Source organism: Erinaceus europaeus, chromosome 10, assembly GCF_950295315.1.
Source record: "Erinaceus europaeus chromosome 10, mEriEur2.1, whole genome shotgun sequence".
NCBI classification, from domain to species: domain Eukaryota; kingdom Metazoa; phylum Chordata; class Mammalia; order Eulipotyphla; family Erinaceidae; genus Erinaceus; species Erinaceus europaeus.
Window position 1 is genome coordinate 26,220,449 of NC_080171.1, and position 19,400 is coordinate 26,239,848.

Consider the following 19,400-nt stretch of genomic DNA (forward strand, 5'->3'; position numbering starts at 1 on the left):
AATCTTATAGCCCATGACTAATCATATATACAAACTGGTTTAGGAATAAATAAATAATGAAGATGGAGAAACCATCATTCTGAGATCTTACCAGCACAAGCAAGGGCGAGTTTGCCTACCTGAGCCCAGGCACTCCCTTCTGGAGATGCCCCATGAGTTTGTTCACTCACAAAGCTACAAGTGGCTTCCCTGGGTGACATTGTCCCAAACAGACATGACTTGAACTTGCCCAGCTGCCCCTGCCCTTGGTCATATGCCCTGGTGCAGAGAGATGGCCTGATCTTGGAAGAGATGTCACATCTAGAAGGGGTAGGATCCTGATCCTTGGAGGGGCTCCTTCTCCTCATCTGGGGTGGGGGTGGAGGTGCAATTCTGGGAGGGACTCCACCCCATCAGCTTCTCCTCAGGCCCCCTTAAAACTGGAGCTGTGGTGCCGGGTGGTGGCACACCTGGTTGATCGCACATGCTACAGTGCACAAGGATCTAGGTTCAAACCCCCGGTCCCCACCTGCAAGGGGAAAGCTTCACAAGTGGTGAAGCAGGGCTGCAGGTGTCTCTCTGTCTCTCTCCCTTTCTGTCACCCCCCTCCCTCTCCATTTCTGGCTGTCTCTATATAATAAACAAAGATTTTAAAAAATGCTAAAAAAAAAACAACAACTGGAGCTACAGTTAGTTCTATTCCTGGAGAGCAAGGTCAATCTGGCAGTGAGTGAGGAGGGACAGGTCTTAACAGGAAAAGCTCAATTAAGGAATGCCCCAGGGTCAATCCCATTGGTGAGAAAGGTCATCCCAACCCCAGTGCACCATCAGGAAAGCTTTCAGACAAGTGGCATATCAGAAGCCAGCACTCCTTGTGCATGACAGGGGACAGAGCTTCCCACATTAGTCTTAGAGTCTGCCAGGCCTGTCCCTACAGCTGTATTGACCTGCCTGAAAGAGACAAGCTGATCTGAGAGACCCCACCATTGCCACCACCACCAAGGAGTCTACCCTCTGGAGGTGGGCTGCTCCCTTTATAGCCCCATCCATTGGTTCTATAGTGCCAAGTCTCTCATGTAAGTCAACAGAGAAGGTTCTAGAAATGCACTTGCTGGACTGCCTCACTGGTATCACTGTGTGGCGACACTATTGAGGTAGACAGCAGCCCAGAGCTTGCTTTGAGGGTTGGGTTCATTGACTCTGTGTGCAGGCTGAGCCTGGAAAGTTGGGCAGATGTCTGATGGGGCAGGACACGAGGGGCTTCAGGGGTCAGAGTCAAGACCCCAGGATACCCTGACTGGATGTGACCCTGGGAAGATGAAGCTGGGACTCCAGCAGCTACAGAGAAGGGACAGGCCAGCCTGCAGTTCCCAGAAAGCCACCTGCTGGGCTAGCGTTGTGGGTCTTTCTTCCCAGGCACATGCTCTCTGGGTTGGAGAGAACTCGACTGGAGCCAACCTGGACTGCTGCTTACTCAGTGACGTGGAAGAGAGACCAGGAACTCATGGTGGAGTGGGAACACAATGCAATGCGTTTATTGATCAGAGACAATGCCTTTATATATATATATATATATATCTTTAACTGGAAGTGGCAAGTGGGAAAAGGAAATGGCTAGGAGAGGGGATGGAGAAAAGAGTGTGAAGGTAGAAAGCTTCCATAGCAGCTGTTGCGAAGGTCCTAACCAGTGGGATTAACCAATACCCTGCAGGCAGGGCAGGTCTCAGGCAAAACAATGATTATGTAAATAGACCATAGCATCAGCGATGGAACAGAGCAGGGGGGCTGCCCAACAGCCACCAAATCTACTTATCCTCAGCACCTCCTTTTGTCCACCTGAGTCCCCAACACACAGGACCCAGAGCCTCTTGTCAGGGTCCCCTGAATAGCTGGGCATGGCACAAAGACACAGCTGACACACTGGACGCTGACATTTGACTGACCGGGCCAACAGGAAGAGGCTCACATCCCTCTCCATAGGTCTCCTTGACCAGGCCTCACCTTGGTGCAGGGACCATTACAGGAGGGACACAGCCATTAAAGTCTACTCTAGGAAGAAAAAGAAAACAAGAAACTGGGCTTGTAAGCCATCTGGCCTGTCGAGAGCCCCTACTGTAAATGAGGGGTGCAGGGCTCGGCTCCCACATGGCACTCACGCGGCCTCCATGTCCACTCTGTCACCAGGACCAGACAGGGGAGGCATGTCCCTGTCCAGAGGAAGCTTAGGGAAGGAGCCCTCAGGACAAGCACATGCTGGTGGAGTAGAGGAAATGGAAAGCATCAAATCCCTTCTCTGGCAGGAGAGCTGAGACAAGGCTGCGGGGCACGGGGAGCAGATGGTCTGTGCATCAGGCCAGGGGCCAGTAGAGCAGCCGAGGAAATCCACAAGAGCGGCCCGCAGGAAGCTCATCAAAGCCACGGGCTCTCTCTCTGAACGTGGACAGGAAACAGCTCCAGCTGTTCAAGGGGAGCTGTGCTGGCAGATGTACAACTCAACCTTACCCTGGGGGGACCCCGTCTGGGACCACTAGTGACCTGGGACAAGGGGCGGAAAGTCTGCTCTCTCTCTCATCCCTCACGTCTAGTGGCAGAGCTAGGGTGACCTGTAGGGGTGGGCACCGGGAACTAGACAGTTGGCAGCAATAAGACCCAGATGAGAAGGTCAGGGAAGCTGGCAGGAGGGAAGAAGTTGGGGAGTTCACACTCAGGTAGACCAGGAGTCCTGATCCTAACATCTGGGAGACTTGGTCTGCCAGCAGGTGTGCTGAGGGTGCAGGAGTGGGAGGCTCAGTGCCACCTCCAGGGCTGGACTCTTTCCATTGCCTTGCTGCCATACTCACCCCAGGAAGCCCCAAGAATCACTCTGCACACCAATGTCCTCAGGAGAGAAATGGAGCCTTTCTGTGGGTTGTCAAAGGAGACCAGACCTGACCAGAGAAATGACTCACCAGGTGGAGTGTAAGGCTTGCACACCTGAGGCCCCAGGCTCCATTCCTACCATGTATACAGAATCAGGCAAGTGGTGCTTTGGTTTCTCCTACTCTCATTCTCTCTCTGATAAAAATAATTGCAAAAAGGGGGAAGAGGAAAAGGAGGAGGAGAAAAAGTATTAGTAATTCAGAACATTTCCAAGAACTACTCCTCCAGTGACTGAGTTTCCCTCCCATCTTTCCTATCCAGTTATTGGCTTAAAAACAGACCCCCCTCACTAGAGCCAGGTAGGGTAGGGTTAGGTCCTCTGCAGTCCCTTTTGGGGACCCAGTGTGCTGGACCAGTCATTTCCTCTGTCCCCTCTCCATTCTCATCTCAGCTCCTTATGCAGGAGAAGGCAGGAACAAACAAGGAGGGATGACAAATGCTCACAGTGGCCCTTTCATAAAAGAGAGCAGAGTTAGTGGCCCTATTCTTCCCTTTCTTTGCCCTGGAACAATTTCTGGAACCCAGACAAGCCTTCACAGAGTCTATCTCTTGAGACACTCACCACACACCCTGTCTTTGTGTATGCCCTGTGGGATCGCAACTCAAGAAAGTGATGAGCTATGACAGCCATTTGTCATAAAAAAGCAAAAGGATAGCTTGAGAATCACAGCCTTCAAAAATAGAAATGAGGATGGGCTGTCAACAGTATCTTCTAAAACAGCCTCCTTGAAGAAGCATGGACTCTGAGAAATGGGAGGAAAACTTGTCTGAATGACACCTTGAAGGATAAAAAGCTCTGAGCCCAGAAAGTTTTACTGGAGGTCTTTCAAATGTTCAAGAATGTCCTTAGCATTCTACTGCTCTAGAATTCTTAATTTTCAGGTTCCGAATCACAGCTGGGATCCAAATGTTTTCATTCATTTTATGGAACTTTCTCTGTGACAATAGAAAATAAAAATGAGTGCTTCCACAACTTGGACATTGTTGAGAAAGCATTTCATTCATCGCATGATGTGAGTAAAATTACTACTACCCACTTAAGGTAAGGAAAACTGAGGGCCAGACAGAAGACTGAGTTGCACAGCTGGGGAGCAGCATTCAAACCTCTAGAGCATGGGCAAGAAATGTGTCTTTGGGGGGTCAGGCAGTAGTGCAGTGAGTTAAGCGCACGTGGTGTCAAAGGCAAGGACCAGCATAAGGATCCTGATTCAAGCCCCCGGCTCCCCACCTGCAGGGGATTCACTTCACATGCAGTGAAGCAGGTCTGCAGGTGTCGGTCTATCTTTCTCTCCCCCTCTCTGTCTTCCCCTTCTCTCTCCATTTCTCTCTGCCCTATCTAACAATGACATCAATAACGACAATAGTTACAACAACAATAAAAACAAGGGCAACAAAAGGGAAAATAAATAAATGAAAAAAAAAAAAGAAATGTGTCTTTAATTTCTACCAGGCACAACCTCACAGAAATAATTTCACTTAGGAATTTAAATGAAAAGTTCCAGATAAAGGGGGCAGGAAATCAAAGGAGTAGCTTGCTAATAATGACACGGCTTGTCCAGGGATGTGAGAAGATTTGTTAAACACTTGACTTCCTTTAGTTTCCAATAATTTGGGGTTGATCAGGCTGAGGAGATAGCATAGTGGTTATTCAAAAAGTCTTTTATGCCTGAGGCTCCCAGGTCCCAAGTTCAATCCCCAGTACCACCATAAAACAGAGATGAGCAGTACTCTGATAATCATCATCATCACCATCTCAAGCTTTGGGAATGGCTGTGAGTGCAATTTCTCTTCCTTCTGCTGCATTTTTGTGAGTTGTGAATGTGCAGTCACACGCCACTCATCTTTATGGGCACACCCCTCACAGGAACACTCCGGGTCAGGGCATACTCTTGGCCACTGTGAAAAGCAGTGCTGCATTGTTTTCCAGAAACATGGAACCACTTTATATTCCAAAGAGCAACTATGAGTATTGTCCTATTTTTCATCCTTACCAAAATTGACATTATTATAACCATCAAGGTTTGTTAATGTGTGGAAGTGTCTGACATTGTGGGCTCAGTTTGCAATAATAATGTTATAATCAAATTTGTTAATAATGCCTTCTTACACATTTTTAAATATTTTATTTATTTATTTTAGATAGAGAAATTGAGAGGGGAGGGGGAGATAGAGAAGGAGAGAGAGAAACACCTGAAGTACTGCTTTACCACTCATGAAACTCTCCCCAACCCATTACAGGTGGAGACCAGAGGCTTGAACCTGGGTCCTAAGAATGGTATCATGTGGGCTTGCCAACACCCAAGCTCTAAGAGTTTTTTTAAAGCAGTATGAATGTCAAACTCAAGGTCTTTATGCACACTGCCCCTGCATCACTCACCTCTGAGGCCAATATTTTATTTATTTTCTATTATGAAGAAATGAGAAAGAGAGAACATCCAAAGCAGTGCTCCACCTTCCACAAAATTCTTCTTGTTTTGTCTGTGTTGTTCTCATGTGATGCAAGGGGTCCAACACAGAGCCTCATGTATATAAGACTTTCCTGTTGAGCCAACTGTCCATGAGGAATTTTTCAAATAGTGAGTCTTTCATAGAAGGGTTAATTGACTTCCTCATCTGAGTTTGAGAGTGACTTCAGCCTCACATGGATTTTCACTTATTCAGTGAAAGTGGAAGGATTCTGCTGTTTTGCAAAACAGCTTGGGAAGCCTTCCATCTTGGTCTGTGACTTGGATAGGGGTGGCATGGCATTGGGCTAGGAATTTCCTTGGGAATGTGAAAGAATGTAGAAAAGCATGGAGTCAATAAGTATAAAAATAAAATGGAAAATAAATAGCAGGCTATTATACTGTTTTTCGTTAGAAGGTTACAAACATGGCTTCTGGGTTTAGAGGCTTTTTCCCCCACTCTGAATTGTTTCCTAAGCAGAAGTCCTGGATTGAAATGCAACAAATAAAATTTATCTTTCCTTTTAAGACACCTGCTACCTTTGTCTGGTCTGTGAAATTGTAACTTTTTATTATATTCTTTTTTATTTCATTATTGGGGAATTAATGTTTTACATTCAACAGTAAATACAATAGTTTGTACATGCATAAAATTTCCCAGTTTTCCATATAACAATACAACCCCCACTAGGTCCTCTGTCATCCTTTTTGAACCTGTATTCTACTCCCACCCACCCACCGCAGAGTCTTTTACTTTGGTGCAATACGCCAATTCGAGTTCAGGTGTTTTCTTTTCTGATCTTGTTTTTCAACTTCTGCCTGAGAGTGAGATCATCCCATATTCATCCTTCTGTTTCTGACTTATTTCGCTTAGCATGAATTTTTCATGGTCCGTCCAAGATCAGCTGGAAATGATGAAGTCACCATTTTTAATAGCTGAGTAGTATTCCATTGTGTATATATACCACAACTTGCTCAGCCACTCATCTGTTGTTGGACACCTGGGTTGCTTCCAGGTTTTGGCTATTACAAATTGTGCTGCTAAGAACATATGTGTTCACAGATCTTTTTGGATGGGTGTGTTTATATTATATTCTAAGAGTATTGCAAGCTTACCTTTCAATTCAGCTCTTTAATCAACTTGCAATTAGGTTTTTTTTGAATTTTTTTCTTATATTTATTTAATTTCCCTTTTGCTGCCCTTGTTGTTTATCATCGTTGTGGTTATTGCTGTAATTGTTGTTGGATAGGACAGAGAGAAATGGAGAGAGGAGGGGAAGACAGAGAGCGGGAGAGAAAGACAGACACCTGCAGACCTGCTTCACCGCCTGTGAAGCGACTCCCCTGCAGGTGGGGAGCCAGGGACTCGAACCGGGATCCTTATGCTGGTCCTTGCACTTTGAGTCCACCTTGGGGCTGGACTCAAACCTACTACAGACATTATAACATACATAGTACACTTCAGAAAATTCAAAGTCAATCGATATATTCACCTAACTCCAAAAATAAAGGAAGGTTTAAAACACTGCCACTAAAGTCACTTCTTCCTGATTTTCTATTATTTCTTCTGTGATTTGATTATTTTTCACAGTCAGGTCTGATTACATGAGCCACATATGTCCCACTTGCACTGATCACAACCTCTCCCTTTGGCTCCTTCCCATCTGAGATCATATTCTTCTCCCTGACGTACAGCCTCTACAATTTCCTCTATGCTATATATGGTGGGAAACATCTGTTTGTGTCTAAAAAGGTTTTCAGGACCAGGGAGATAGCTCAGCGGTAAAGTGCACACTTTGAATGCATGAAACCCTGGGTTCAATCCTCAGCACTTCACAAAATGACAAAAAATGTTCTGATTCCTGTCTATACATCTACATCTATCTATATCTACATCTACATCTACATCTACACCTACACTTACACCTACATCTTCATCTACATCTTCATCTACATCTACATCTTCATCTACATCTTCATCTTCATCTACATCTACATCTTCATCTACATCTACATCTTCATCTACATCTACATCTTCATCTACATCTTCATCTACATCTACATCTACATCTACACCTACACTTACACCTACATCTACATCTACATCTTCATCTACATCTATCTATATCTACATATACATCTATATCTACATCTACATCTACATCTATCTATATCTATAGCTAGTTTATAAAAGTGTTGATAAAGGTGACTCAGTGTCAAAAAAAATCAATTTCATTTTCCCCCTTATTCTTGAAAGATACATCCAAGGTTCTACACATTTAGGGAAGATAGTGATTGGTGGTTTTGGTTTTGCTTTGTGTTGTGTTTTTTTTTTTTTTGTGGGGGGGGATTGTTTGTTGTTTTGTTTTGTTGTCTTGTCTTGGTACTTTTCAAGAAAGTAATGATTCTACTCTTCTGTGGCTTCCACTGGTGATATTGGCAAGACAGCTGTTAATCTGTCCTTCTATGTGCTGGGATAGCCTGAGGGTACTTCTTCCCGAGCTAGTGCTCTCTGGGTTGGAGAGAACTCAACTGGAGCCGATCTAGGCTGCTGCGTGGGAGAGGGATCAGGAACTCGTGCTGCACTGACTTCGCAGGAGATACACTCTGGAACTCTCGGAGCCGGAAAGCAATTTCCAAGTGTCTTTAATCAGAAGAGCAGCTGTTTTTATACTCTCCAAGTAGGGTGGAAACAGGATGTGATATAGAGAGGGTGGAGCGAAAAGTGACTGGTGGAAGATCAGGGTGTGACAAGGAGAGGATCAGGGTGTGACAAGGAGAGGGGGTGGAGCAGGTGAGAATTCTACCACTAAACCACCAATGCCCTGGAGGGAGTGTGGTGCTTTATATAAACGTAAAAGTGATTTATGTAAATAGACCAAAGCTTTGAATGGGGTTAAATCTATCCCTATATAGGCATATGGTTAAGCAGAAGCCAGGGGGAGCTGGCATACTATCCAACATCTATGGGAAGTTCATGTTCAAATCCATGAGTGTCTGGAGATTTATCTGTGAAGAGGACAGCAGTGCAGGTCAAGAAACAGAAGAATGGACTTTCTCTTTGGCATTTTAAAGGTCTCCTTTGGGGGCAAGGTGTTGGCATACCCAGGAGAGTGCACACATTACCATACATAAAGACCTGGTTTCAAATTCCTGTGGGAGGGGGATGTCATAAGCAGTGGAACAGTGCTGCAGGTTTCTCTCCTCTCTGTTTCTCTCTCACCCTCTCTATCCTTCTTTGCCTCTTATCCTCTATCACAAAAGAAAAAGGAGAGGCTGAGTGGTGGCACACCTAGTAAAAGGTGTACACGTTACCATGTGCAAGGACCTGGAGGGGAGGTTAAACCCCCTGCCCCCACTTGCATGGGGGAAGTTGCATGAGCTGTGAAGCAGTGCTGCAGGTGTCTGCCCCTTTTCTCCTTCTCTATCTCCCCTTCCACTCTCAATTTTAGAATTGAGAACCCTCTGTCTTTATAAAAAATAAATTAATAACTCCAGGAACTGTGGAGTTATCATGCTGGTAAGTCCCAGTGATAACCCTGCTGGCAAAAAATTAAATAAATAAATAGTTTTTTTGAGGTTCTGCATTCTCACTTATGTTTATTAGTCTGAATTTTCTAGGCTTGATGAATAAGAAGGTCAGTGTAATTATTTATGTTTATTATTTCTCACAAAATAGTTTTTCTCCCTAAGGAGATGTGAGTTAAGCCTTCTCTATTTCATAATTCTTCTAAAATAATTTTTATTATTGTTTTATCTATTTGTTTTATCAAAGCACTGCTCAGTTCTGGCATATGGTGGTGCTGGGCATTGAACCAGGGACCTATGATACCTCAGGCATGAAAGGATTTTTGCACAATCATCATGCTGTCTTGCCAAGCCTACTTCATAATTCTTAATATTTTAAAAATTATTTATGATAGAGAGAGAGGGAGGACAGAATAATAATCAGAGCATCACTCTGATACATGTGATATTGGGGATTGAACATAGGACATCATGCTTACAAAGTCCTGCTATCTGGCTACTAAGCAATTTCACAGGCTGCTTATTATCTGTCTCTCATGTCTTCTGTTAATTTTATTCTATCTCTCTCTGTATCTATCTATCTATCTACATATCTATCTCTACTTCTCTCTCTCTCTCTTCGCCTCCAGGGCTATCACTGGGGCTCAGTGCTGGCACTATGAATCCACTGCTCCTGGCAACCATTTTTCCATTTTATTGGATAGGATGGAGAGAAATTGAGAGAAGAGGGGAAGATAGAGAGGGAAAAAGATAGACACCTGCAGACCTGTTTCATCACTTGTGAAATGACCCCAGCAGGTGGGAAGCTGGGGGTTTGAACCTGGATCCATGCAAGGCTCCTTGCACTTTGTATTATGTGCACTTAACCTGGTGTACCACCGCCCAGACTCCCTATTAATTATTCTCTGTAATACATTCAGGGTAATTTCTCCAGTTCTTTCCACCAATTTACTGATTCTCTCTGTGACCATCCATCTCTTTGGCTCACTGAGTATATTGCACAAATGCTCCTGGAGACCCACAATGGAGGGGGAGCAAAGGGAGCCAGGATGGAGCCAAGAGGCAATGAGTTCAGACAACCAGACAGAACTGCTTTCCCACTGAAAGTTCTCTTTTTCTCTGTCCATCTCCCTTGCCCTCTCTTTCTCTTTCTCACTCTTTCCTTCTACCTCCTCTCCTTCATTTGTTCATTCATCTCTCTGTCCCTGGAGTCCCCCGATGACTTGATATATTTAAACCCTGTTCAGACTGGGAACAAGGAATGTCTCTTGAAGAGATAGCCTCGCTCTCCCCTTCCCAGGACACCCATTTACTTCTGACAGGGGAGCCCACTGCCTCCTTGACTTCATGCTCACATTCCCATGGGGAGGACACCTCATCCCTGTCACCTTCTTCTCGTTGGTCCTTTCCCTCCGACAGAAGCTTCCTCTTGATGGCTATCACAATAGCCTTTTGTGCTCCTGAGACTCCGGGGTAGCTGGTGATGGCTGTGGCCTTCATCTCTCATGACTGTGCTCTGGGCAAGGAGCCACTCATCCCAGCCACCTTCAACCATCTCACAGGCAGATAAAAGACCTGGGAGGAAGTGATGGTGCTACAACAACATGGAGGAGTCAGAGCACAATCACAGGTAGGAGGCGATGAGCAGGGCTGTGAGGCTGAACTATGCCCCAGCCCCAGGAGTCACTCCTGAGGTCACCATAACCAGGCAAGAATAAGGGATAAAGGGATCCTGAGTCCTCCAGGGGGGCTGCTTCACTGGGACACAGTGATGGTTCCCCCACAGCAATGAGGACTATTGGTTCAGTTCAGTCCCTCCTGCTGGTGGCTTCCTTCTTTAAGCAGAAAAAGGACAGGCAGGATGGAGGCGCTCATTCCACAGGGCCCTGCTTGTGAGGGGCCTGTGACTCAGAGGACCTACCCTGCCACACATGTCCCAGCAGCCCAGCCTAAGCGAGCACACCAGAGCTGGATGTGGGACTGCTCAAATTCTGTGTCATGGACAGGGTCACCCCTGAGTAACTAGCCTTCCCAGCCTCTCACAGGCTTTACCTCCCTCCCCCCAAGGTGGAAGCCAGGGGACCTCGAAGGAGCAGACGATGCCTCAGCAGTTAGTTCCAGAAATTCCACTGTGGGTCTAGATGTGACTCATGCCTGGGGTTTGGAAAAAGTTGCAGAATCAAAGCCTTCCGAGGTTTGGGGCCCCTCAGGGGTGGGAGAAGGGGGCTTTCTTTGGGCTGGGGGTGCAGGCTGCCGTGCTGTGGACAGACCTGAGTCAGCAGCCAGCTAGCCCAGAAATCTGCTGTGACCCCTCAGTCCACTTCTGGGCCTTTGACTTCTAGTTTTGCCAAATCTTAAGGAATCAAACTGGGGCCAGGCAGTGGTGCACCTGGTTAAGCGCTCATGTTACGGTGCACAAGGACAAAGGTTCAAGCCCCTGGTCCCCGCCTGCAGGGGGAAAGCTTCACCAGTGGTGAGCAGGGCTGCAGGGGTCTTTCTGTCTCTCTCCCTCTCTATCTTCCTCCTCCCCTCTCAATTTCTCTGTCTTTAGCTAGTAAATAAATAAATAAATAAATAAATTTTTTTTAAAAAAGGACTCAAATAAGGACTTGGGTGTCCCTAAAACTTCAGAATGAAGTTGTTCTCTGAGCAAGCCCAAGGCAAACATTGTGAACCATTCAAGATATAGGTAAAGGACTTCTTCACCCCCTCCCTAGTCATCAGCAGTCTCTTGACATTTTCACTAGGGATACATGGTCCTCAAGACACAAAAGACCAGAATTTAGCACTACAATCAGAGAAAATGAAGCCCCAACAGGAAAAGGATGCCCCCACATAACCCTCATGACCCAACAGCACAAGTCACATGATATGTATCTATTCTAGAAATTTTCTAGAGACTGGGTGGTGGCATACCCAGTTGAGTGCACACTAGTTGCCATAACCAAAGACCCAGGTTCATGCCCCCAGTCCCCACTTGCAGAGGGGAAGTTTCACCAACAGTGAAACAGTGCTGTGAGTGTCTCCCTTTTCCTCCCCTCTCTATCTCCTCCTTCCTACTCAATTTCTCTCTGTCTTTAGCCAATAAAAACAAATAAATAGGTGGGAAAGAGAAAGTTCCTGTGTTAGGTTTGTACTTTATTTTATGACCAAGCATATGATTTTTCCCAAGAGCAGAACTCCTCCTCCCTGTCTGCCCTTGCCTCTCTCCCTGGGTGAGACTTCATATCATGCTCTTGATGTGGTCAGGTTATGTCCTTCAGGAATATTTTTTTCTAGCAACAGCCAGGCCTAAGCTAGGGAGACAACATAATGATTCTGCAAAAGAATTTCCTGCCTGAGCCTCCAAGATCCCAGAATCAATCCCCAGGACCACCATAAGCCAGAGTTGAGCAGTGCTCTGGTGCTTCTCTTTGTCTTTCTCTCTGTGTCTTATTAAAATAAAATCAATAAAATATATCCCCCCAAAAAAGGAAGAGAGAAAGAGAGGAAGGAAGGAAGGAAAGAAGGAAGGAAGGAGGAAAGGAAGGAAGGAAAAAAGGAAAGGGGAGTTGGGTGGTAGCTCAGCGGATTCAGTGCAGGTGGCGCAAAGCACAAGGATCGGCATAAGGATCCTGGTTCCAGCCCCAGCTCCCCACCTGCAGGGGAGTCACTTCACAAGTGACCTGGTGAAGCAGGTCTGCAGGTGTCTATCTTTCTCTCACCCTCAGTCTTCCCCTCCTCTCTCAACATCTCTCTGTCCTATCCAACAACAACAATAAAACAAGGGCAACAAAAAGGGAATTAATTAATTAATTAAGAAAAGAGAAAAAAGGAAGGAAGGAAGGAAGGAAGGAAGGAAGGAAGGAAAGGAGGGGGGAAATGTGGGTCTTTCTGTTGTGTTGCACAAAGACTCTAGCTCTAGGGTCTGGGTTTAATGTCCCAGCAGGAGATGAAGGCTGACTGATGACATCACACATGGCAGAGAACTCTTGACACCAACCCCAGTTCTACTCCTTGGGCAGCCAGCATCCCCTGCACGTGGTGAGAAACCAGCCAGAAAAGGAGGCTGGAGTGTTTTCTGCAAGGAATAAGGAGTCTTGGAGCGCTAAGCTACTCTGGCCAGATGGACCTGACATGGTCCTGGCTCTCGAGAGCTGGTGTCCTGTGTCCCAGAAGTGGGAGTGCACCCTTCCTGTCCCTCTGGTCACAGGCTAGGAGTGCTAAGAAGCAAACAGCCCCCTCTGCCCCTGGAACTTCAACAGGACATGCTATTCAACCATGCTGCTACTTCCTGACAATGGTGACACCCTGTGGTGCCTCCTGCCCACACTGGTGGAACAAGGTTGAAACCTGCCTTTCTGTCAGTACCTCTGCTGAGAAGCCAGATATCCTACGCCATCTGTACTAGTTATGCTGGGGAGGGGGGGGGCACATGGTCATACATCAGCACAAAGGCAGGAGGGCCAACTCCCCCAAGATTAGGGGATGGGCAAGGAGGGGGATTGGCTGTTCCCTAGCCCCCAAAGGCAGATCACAATGGGCAGGCTGATGACACCCAGAACCCTGATGGCAAACCACCCTGCACACAGGGTCTCCCCTCCATTCACTTGGGCGGGATGGATGTGAGTGTCTCTGCTGGGGATCCCCTGAGACAGCAGAGGAGAGAGGTGCTGAAGGTGAGGGAGGAAGGAGAGGTGTATCACTCACCAGCCCCCTACACACACTGTGTCCCCCATTACATGTGACAGATTCTCTCCTCCACTTATTCTCTGCCCCTGGGTCTCTCCCTGGAAAGAGGGTGAAGACTACCATCTGCGGTGCAGCCAACTGCTCGGAATCACTGTTTCCTTTACTCTTTAAAACACAACTTGGAGGCTGGGCAGTAATGCATCTGATTGAGCACACACATTACCATGAACAAGGATCCAGGTTCAAGCCTCTGCTCCTCACCTACAGAGAGAAAGCTTCACAAGTGCTGAAGCAGGTCTTTGGGTGTCTTTCTCTCTCCTTCTCTCTTTCCCCCCTCTCAATTTCTCTCTGTCCTATCAAACAAAAGAGAAAGAAATAATTTTTTTTAAAAGAGGATAAAGTGGCTACTGGGAGCAGAAGATCTGTATTGCCAGCACTGAGCCCAAACAATAACCCAGGTGACAATACACACACGCAAATGCACACGCACCTTGTTTTATCTGAAGGCCAAGTGTACCACACTTCAGAGGGAGGCAGTCTGGATGCCAGTGAAAAAGTGAAACAGGCTTGGGGCAGCCTTTTAGCCCACCTTGGCCAAAGCAGGCTTCAGATTACTGCTCTCTGTGTCTCTCTTTACTCTGTCTCTCTCTGCTCTCTGTATTTTTGTCCCTCTGCATCTATCTCCTTCTCTCTGTCTTGTTCTCACTCAGTCCCCTTCCCTTGCATTCTCAATATGTCTCATTCACTGTCTCTCATTCCCTCCTTCTCTCAAGCCCGACAAAAACAGCAAGATGTAACTTGAAGTCTGGGAAGCCAGCTTGTACATCTGAAAAAATGTTTTAGGTGTTTCTGGAAAGAAATACATCCTCTTTCTCATGCAATAGGAAAGAATGGTCCACATCTCAGGGCTCACCCTCTCCCTGGAATAGAGCCTCCAGATCCTCAAATTGCAAGCCAGGGAATCCCAAGGATCTCTATCCCCTTACAGCCCAGAGACCTCCTTGCTCAGGGAGATGGACTCTGGAGACAGCTGGGTAACAATCTGGCTGCTTCTGCTGGAGAAAGATGGTAGCTAGTGACAATCGTACACTCAGCTGGAACCCCCAGCCCTGCCTGCCCTCTTCCAGGTCCTCCTGTCTACTGCATTGCCAGAGCTGCCTGCCTGGAGGGACAGATGGTGGCCGTGACTCAGAGCAGCTGTGCCCTGGGTGCCACTGCAAGCAGGTCAGGCTGCTGCTATCCAATGGGGACTGGCCCTTGCATGGGGGAAATCAAAAGCACATGTGTCCTTATGTGGCGTGGGGCAGGCCATGGCACTGTAGGCTTCCCAGGAGGAGTGTGGCTTTTCCTAACCAGCCATTTCTCATAGCCATGGCCACCACGCAGCTCGGGTGGAGACTAGCTCCAGAGCGCAGCTAGGGAGGCTGTAATCAGGGCAGAGCCAGCGGCATATCTGCTCCCTCCAATAATTTTTTCAAGCATCAAAATGCAAAGCTGGAGAGAATTTCTTCCACTGGGAGTCACAAAGAAGCCCACTACAGCCTTCCAGTCCCCACTGGCAAGAGGAGGAAGAGAAAAAGGGGACAGAAGGTATCTAAAACCAGGCAGAGTCCTCTAAAGTCGGGGCATGTTCTGGCTCTCCCCCCAAAAGAGGAGACTGGGTAAGATGCCCAGTGGTGAAACTTACAAAAAACATATCCCTGAACTTACCCTAGATTACAGACACAGAACTGTAGAACCCAGAGATGCAGACAAGAAAGAAGCTGGTCTCAGGGTGAAGAGACAGCATAATGGTTCTGCGAAGAGACTCTAATGCCTGAAGCTCTGAGATATCCAGGTTCCATCCCCAGCACCCATGTATAAGCCAGAGCTGAGCAGTGCTCTTGGAAAGAAAAAAAAAAAAAAAAGGAGGAGGAGGGGGAGTATAGGAGGAGAAAGTAGAAGAAGAAGAAGGAGGAGAAAATGAGTCAGATGAGGAAACTGAGGCATCCATGAGCAATGTTCAAGGTTCTTATTTCCCTCCCATTTCCTGATGCTTAATCTAGAACTTCCCTTGTAAATTCCAGCCATCTTGGAAGCTGCAGGATAGCCCCCCTGGTACCTGTTTTCCCTTACTTGTTGGAGGTCCTGGTGCACCAGTGGAAGCACTACAACACGGGAGGAAGATTAAGACCTCTAAATGGTCCTCCTCTCTCTCCAGGTCCTGATAAAGCTGGAGTCCAGAGCCCTTTTATCCTCTTCCTCCTATCACTTCTCCACCACTGGGAGTATGGATCAAAATTGTTTTTGGGGTGCAGAAGGTGGGGAGTTCTGACTTCTGTAATTGTTTCTCCATTGGACATGGGATTGGCAGATCAATCCATACTCCCAGCCTGTTCTATCTTTCCCTAGTCCCCCACTCTCTTTCTGTTAGGGCTTAAAAAAAAAAAAAAAGGAAAAGAAAAAGCAGCCAGAAGTGATGAAGTGCCTAGTGACAACAAAAAAGTAAACAAATCTCAGCCATTTAGAAGGGGAAAGAAGGTGGTGGGAAATGTACAGTTTCCTCAAAGCCCCTGAGCCTGGGACTAGCGAGCAAAGAGCCACTCATAGCCATGTTGTTGGTCTACCTGGGCCAATGTAGGAGACCCCACATCCTGGGAGCTTAGGTGATGTCAAAGTCCCCATTTCTAGAGGCTGGAAGTCAAGGATCAGAGTCCAGGAGAATCTAAAATACAACCACCTTCTTACTGTATCCTCAGATGCTGTAAGAAGAGCAAACTCTGGTCTCTTCCTCTTCTATAAGGACACCAATCCCAACTGTGGGGTCCTCTCCCCTAACCCCATCTAAATCTAGTCACCTCCTTAAGGTTCCCCCAAACACCATCACATTGGATGTTTCAAATTCAAGATATGAGATTAGGAGGTGAGGAAAGAACATACCCACTCTATCCAAAATACCATCCTTGGGTCCCAGGCCCCCGGGTGAAAGTGGTGAGGAAGCCTAGCTTGGTGACTGTGGACAAAGTCTAATTACCATGCATCATGCTGCTTCATGTGGATAGGCCCCTGGCATGGTGCCATGGACAGCCCATACAAGCCATGGAAAGCCCCAGTCTGGCAGGAGTAGCTAACATATGGTTATACAAAGAAACTGTCATTGCTGAGGCTCCAAAGTCCCAGGTTCCATCCCCCACATACCCATAAGCCAGAGCTGAGCAATGCTCTGGTTAAAAAAATAACAATAATAAATAAATAAATAAATAACCAGTCTGGCCTACACTGTTCATTGAGGAAGACCAGCATTCAGGGTATTCCCTTTGTTTGTGGGGCCTCGCTTTACAGACAGGTGATCCATTCAATAGTCAAAACTGCAAGGAAGACGTTATGACCAAGAAAAATGGAGACCCACTAATCTCATCTGCTATATTCTTATCTTTAGGTTCCTGATTATTAAACAATTTGTTCTGCTTATTATAACAATGCTTTTCAGCCACCAAATTGCAGATGCTACGATGATGTCAACCTGACTTCCCTGGCCAGATGACCTCACTAACGTGTCCTGGAACCCCACCTCCCCAGAGCCCTGCCACACTAGGGAAAGATAGACAAGCTGGGAGTATGGATCAACCTGCCAAAGCCCATGTCCAGCACAGAAGCAATTACAGAAGCCAGACCTTCCACCTTCCTCACCTCATAATGACCCCGGGTCCTTACTCCCAGAGGGATAAAGAATAGGAAAGCTCCCAATGGAGGGGATGGGAATAGAACTCTGGTGGTGGGAATAATATGGAATTGTACTCTTCTTATCCAACAGACTTGTCAATCACAATTAAATAAAAGGAAGAGGAAGAGAAAGAGGAGGAGTGGGGAGGAGGAAGAGGAGGAGAAGAAGGAGAAGGAGTAGAAGGAAGAGGGGGAGGAGGAGGAAGTGGAGGAGGAGGAAGAGGATAAGAATAAGAAGTAGTTATGGCCTAAGGACTGGAGGCCCACAGCCCTGCAGAGGCTGACTCACCAGCCCAGCACAGACCTGCCCCCCACACCCTCTTAGAGTCTCTGTCTGATTTTCTGCTCCCCTTTTTCAGCAATCAGGAGTGCTATCCTGGGCTTATAGGTGAGCAGAGTTGGGATTCTGAAGCAAGATGTTAGAATCTTCTTGTCCCAGACTTCAGGTAGAGCAGATGTCCTGCTCCGTCCCCTCTGCCACCTCTGCCTACAGGTAAAGAATATGACCATGTGTGTGTTTGTGTCACCCAGCAGGGCCACCTGGAGCTCCATTCAGCACAGCCCCATTGAGGCCTGGGGGGTGACTCTAGACACACTATTTTGAACTCACTGGTTCACTAAGGCTCAGATGCATCAAGTCCAGCAGAGCAACAGAACAGGAGAGGCATGGGCACATAGAGAGAGAGGTGTGTCTCACAGGAGGAAGCTTATGGGGTGGGAGGCAGGTCCACCAAGCATGCCTGTGGGGGTAGGGGGGGTGGGGAGGGGGAAGGGAGGCAGCCTGATTCCCAACCACAGAACAGGAGCACACCTGAGCCTGGGACCCCACAAGGGCCTCAGGGAAGGATGCCAACACAGTGAGTCACCCAGATGGGGATGGGGGTGCTCTCACTGCGCAGAGCTCAGATTTCTGTTTAGAGAGGAGACCCTAGGAGGAGGGCAGGGGCCCCACAGACACAGGCTCTGGGCCAGCTCCTGTGAGTGAGCATCGGAACTGAAGAACATTCTGTTTGTTCTGAGAAACCCCCAGTCTGTGGAACAGTCAGCCACAGATTAGCAGCTGAGGCTGACCGCCAGCCCAGCATCCTGCTGGGCCTGCCTTGGGGAGCAGATAGAGATGGTCACTTTTAAAGGAGACTGTTCAGGCAGATAAAGGGACACCAAGGGACCCAAAAGCAGATTCTCAGGCTGGGGACCCAAGGTTCAGGTTAGCTGCCATCTTTGTGGTTGAACACAAGTAGTGGGGATTTGCCCTTCACTGACCTGAGACCTACAGGGCAGCATCTAGACGCTGGGAGTTAGGTCTGAGAGGGCTTCTGATAGCCCATCTTAGGGGTCCCACCAGGAGCTGATTCCTGTGTCCATCGCCTGAGCTGGCCTCCGCATAGATTAAAAAAGAAAAAAACATTCTCCTGTGGTTAATTCATTCCAGAAGGCACCAGACTGAGTCTTGCTACTGTAAATAGATTTCTTAATTATCCTGGGGTATTTTTTGGCCAAAAGACTAAGGGAAAAAAACCAGGAAAGATTCAGTAAGTGTCTGGGCTCCTGGCTTCACACACACACACACACACACACACACACACACACACACACACACACACACACACACACACCAGGAGTGTGGGAGGGGAGGCTGGAAAGAGCAGCATGTTCCTGCCATGAACAATCATGTCTGATCCATGAGGATGCTGGGCTGAGGAGTGCCGGGATGGGCCGCTGTGAAGACCAAGCTGGAGGAGGCAGCTCTGTGCCATGTGGGAGAAGGCACCAGACACACCCCATGATTATACCCAGCACGTAATTTGTAGAGGTGGCCAAGATCAATGACCATGAAAGAGAGTTTCTTAATGACAGTTCCTGAGAAGGACAGTAGCCTGGGCAGGGCTACAGGGCAGCCAGGGGAGGAGCAGCCTGCACTGTGGGTTCTAGGGCAGGAGGCCCAGTGAGCTTGGCTAGAAAACCCATGGCTCTGGGCTACAGGGTGGCCTTGGGCTGCCCAGCACGAGGTACTGGGTGATTTAGGCCACTGGCTGGGGTGTGAAGTCAGAGAAGCAGGGCTTAGAAATGGGAACATACTTGATAGGCCTAGACCTCAAATAAATTGCTCTCTCCATTGTTTCCGGTCATCTCTATCAGGAACAACAAAATAGACCC